Genomic DNA, 4,611 nt, shown 5'->3' with positions numbered 1-4,611 from the left:
AGTCCAGAATCATGATTCCTCTGGCTTTGTTTTTCTTTTTCAAGATTGCTTTGGTGATTTGGGGTCTTCTGTGGTTCCATACAAATTTTAGGATTGTTTGTTCTAGCTTTGTGAAAAATGCTGGTGATATTTTGATAGGGAATGCATTAAATGTGCAGATTGCTTTGGGTAGTATACACATTTTAACAATGTTTGTTCTTCCAATCCATGAGTTAGGAACACTTTTCCATTTCTTTGTGTCCTCTTCAATTTCTTTCATAAGTGTTCTGTAGTCTTCAGAGTACAGATCTTTTACCTCTTTGGTTGGGTTTATTTCAGGGTATCTTATTGTTTTTGGTGCAGTTGTAAATGGGATCAATTCCTTGCTTTCTTTTTCTGCTGCTTCATTATTGGTGTGTAGAAATGCAACAGATTTCTGTACATTCATTTTATATCCTGTGATTTTGCTGAATTCATGTATTCTAGCCATTTTTTGGTGGAATCTTTGGTTTTTCTATGTAAAGTATCATGTCATCTGCAAATAGTGAAAGTTTGACTTCTTCCTTGCTCTTTTTGATGACTTTTATTTCTTTTTGTTGTCTGATTGCTGAGGCTAATACTGTTGAATAAAAGTGGTGAGATTGGACATCTTATCTTGTTCCCTATCTTAGGGGAAAAGTTCTCAGTTTTTCACCATTGAGTATGGTGTTAGCTGTGGGTTTTTCATATATGGGCTTTATTATGTTGAAGTATGTTCCCTCTAAACCTACTTTGTTGAGCGTTTTTATCATGAATGGATGTTATACTTTGTCAAATGCTTTTTCTGCATCTATTGAAATGGTCGTATGTTTTTTATCCTTTCTCTTATTGATGTGATGTATTATGTTGATTGATTTGTGAGTATTGAACCACCCTTGCATCCCAGGAATAAATCCCACTTGATCATAGTGAATGACTTTTTTAATGTGTTGTTGTATTCGGTTTGCCAATATTTTGTTGAAGATTTTTGCTTCTATGTTCATCAGAGATATTGGCCTGTAGCTCTCTCTTTTTGTAGTGTCTTTATCTGGTTTTGGTATCAGGGTAATGCTAGCCTCATAAAATGAATTTGGAAGCTTTCCTTCCTCTTCTATTTTTTGGGGAATATTTTGAGAAGAATAGGTAGTAACTCTTCTTTAAATGTTTGGTAGAATTCACCTGCAAGGCTGTCTGGTCCTGGACTTGTGTTGGTTGGGAGCTTTTTTAATGATTCAGCTTCATTGCTGGTAGTCAGTCAGTTCAAAATTTCTATGCCTTCCTGATTCAATTTATACTCTATCCTTACATTTAGTTTTTTATGTTTTCAGTTAGCATTATACAAAAATTATTTCCCATGTTGCTTAAAACTGGTAAAATTTTAGGTTGTATCCAAATTTGTATAATTATGAACAGTGTTGTGATAGATATTGTTAAACAAAATCATTTGTCTGCATTTTGACCTATTTTCTTAAGAAATATGTGTAGAAGTGGAAATACTGGACTCTATGCAGCATTTGTAGACATGAAGAGTCAGTTATTAATTCAACAAAGCTTTAATTGCATACCAGTCATTGTTATTATTTATTTTCAAGCTAAAGGAGAAATTTGGCTTCTCATGAGTATACTTATATAGCCTGACTAGATGGGGCTTCAGAATACAGGTGAGGACAATGTCAAGGACCAGCAATAGCAGTTGGCTCCAGTGGTCATGTCCCACTTCAATCAGGAGAATATGGGGGTAAGTATTTACAATCTGGATTAAATAAATTTTGATTCCCTTCTGGTTTTGTTAAAGTCCCAGAGACTTTACAAATTTCAATGTGCTCATTAGCATAGTTCAAGCATTTGCAAGATGATTGTGTAAGGAGAGGTGGGGGCATGTCTGGCTTTATGAGTATATGACTGCTACAGTTGCACAAGGCTTCATAGTCAGAAGGGTCCTGCACTTGGTTTAATGCTCTGCTATTGCCATTTTTGAATCTGTAATAATTTTTGAATAAGGTACCTCACATTTCCATTTTGCACTGTGTCCTGCATAATAAGATATTACTGCCGTAGAAATAGCATAGACAGTGGATGAACTGAAGGATCTTTAGGGCTAGTTCTGATATTCTGTATGCTGTCTGATCTCTAGGGGTCCTTTAAGTGCATTGGACCCCCTAGCACAAGTCCCTCATTAGGAATTCCATAAAGATCAGCCACAGGCAGTTGTAACATTATGTTAGTAGTATTTGCTCCATTTGTCCACTGCCCTGTTCTGATCCACTCTTCTTCACTTTTGTTTTCCTTTGATCTCTATCATGTACCTGACTTCCAGTAGTTCTCCTAGTACCTGCTTTGAGGCTCCGTTTGAACAAGCTTTGGTTCCTGTCACTGTTTGTTAGATACAATGTGGAAAAGTTCTAGACCTATTCATTTACAGATGAGACGTATTCACATGCACCTCTTATATTGAATTAGACCAAATCCAGGAACCCAAAAGAATCATGTTAGCTCTTTAGGAATAGGGAGATGTCTTGATTTAGTTTAGATATGGTGGGTTCCTGAAGTTACTCCTTCCAGGAAGCCTTCCCTTATCCTCCAACAATAAAATCTGTGGTCCTATAGCACTCTGTTGTCACCTCTGTGTAGTAGTTACTAGATTGCGGTGTGAGTGCATGCTTACTTGACAATATCTGACACTACAATACAAGCTGCTTGAAAATAGGCACCATGTTTTGTTTTCTTGTATAGCCCCCAAAGGTAGGTATAGTGTCTGGGATATGGTATTTGCTCAAAAGAATTTATTCAATGAATTAATGTGTGGGAAAGTTAGTGATGCAATTGCTTGATTTATTTAAATTAATAGGCTATATATATATATATATATATATATATATATATATTTTTAGCAGTTTTAGGTTTACAGAATAATTGAGTGGCAAGTACAGAGAGTTCTTATATACCCCCCTCATTGCCCTCCCACAGTTTCCCCTATTATTAATGTATTAAATGTATATATAATGTAATAATGTATAAATGTAGCTTTAGCGTGCTACGTTTGTTATGATTTGACTAACTAAAATTGATACATTATTTGTAATGAAAGTCCATAGTTTACATTTGGGTTCACTCTTTGTATGCTATATTCAGTGGGTTTTGACAAATGTATAATTACATGAATCCACAATTACAGTACGATATACAATTGTTCGCTACCTTAAAAATCTCCCATGCTCCACATATTCATCCCTCTTCCCCACCCTTCCCACTCAAATACCTGGCAACTGTTAATCTTTTTACTGTCTCCAAAGTCTTGCCTCTTCCAGAATGTCATATAGTTGGAATCATACAATATATAGCCTTTTTAGATAGGCTTTTTCCACTTAATAATAAGCTTTGTCTTTTTGTGCCTTGAACGTTCATTGCTTTTATTGCTGAATAACATGCCATTGCATGGATATCTCAGTTTGTTTATCTATTCACTTATTGAAAGACAACTTGGTTGCTTCCAAGCTTGGGCAATTATGAGTAAAGATACAATAAACATTCATGTGCAGATTTTTGTGTGGATATAAATTTTCAACTCAGTTGAGTAAAATACTTAGGAGGGTGATTCCTGGGTCATATGGTAGGAGTATATTTGGTTTTGTAAGAAATTGTCAAACTGTCTCTTCCAAAATGGCCGTACCATTTTGCATTGCATCAGCAAGGAATGGGAGTTCTTGTTGCTCCACATCCTTGCCAACAGTTGGTGTTGTCAGTGTTTTGGATTTTGGCCGTTCTAATAGATGTGTCATGGTCTCATTGTTGTTTTAATTTGCATTTCCCTAATGGCATATGATGTCGAATATTTTTATGTAATTTTTTGCCATCTGTATGTCTTTGGTGAAGTGTCTTTTCAAATCTTCTGCCCATTTTTTAATCAGGATGTTTTCTTGTTGTTGAATATTAAAAGTTCTTGGTACATTTTGGATACTAGTTCTTTATCAAATATTTGCTTTGCAAAGTCCCAGTCTATGACTTGTCTTTTCTTTCTCTTGTCATTGACTTAAAAGTTTTAATTTTAAGTACATCCAACTTACCAATTTTTTCTTTTATAGGTGGTGCTTTTGGTGTTATATCTAAATAATCATCACCAAACTCAAGGTCACCTAGGTTTTCTCCTGTTATCTTCTAGGAGTGTTGTAGTTTTTTTGTTTTACATTTAGGTCTATTGGCTATTTTGAGTTGATTTTTGTGATAGGGGTAAGGTCTGTATCTAGACTTATTATTTTTACATGTGGATGTGTAGTATTTCCCGCACCATTTGTTGAAAAGACTATTCTTTCTCTGTTGCTCCTTTATCAAGGATCAGTTGACTGATTGTGTGGGTCTATTTCTGGGCTCACTAGTCTAGTCCATTAATCTGTTCACTTATTATTTCATTAATACCACACTAGTTTGACCACTATAGCTTTATAGTTAATTCTCATAGTTAGGTAATGTCAGTCCTTTGACTTTATTCTAATTTCAATATTGTGTTGGCTGTTCTGGACCTTATACCCTTCCATGTAAGTTTTAAAAACAGTTTGTCTATATACACTAAATAATTTTTGAATTTTGATTAGATTGCTTTGAATCTATAGATCAAGT

The sequence above is a fragment of the Ursus arctos genome, chromosome X, assembly GCF_023065955.2.
Source record: "Ursus arctos isolate Adak ecotype North America chromosome X, UrsArc2.0, whole genome shotgun sequence".
Classification (NCBI taxonomy): Eukaryota; Metazoa; Chordata; class Mammalia; order Carnivora; family Ursidae; genus Ursus; species Ursus arctos.
The sequence above is the reverse complement of the archived record's forward strand: the minus strand, read 5'-3'. Positions refer to the sequence as shown.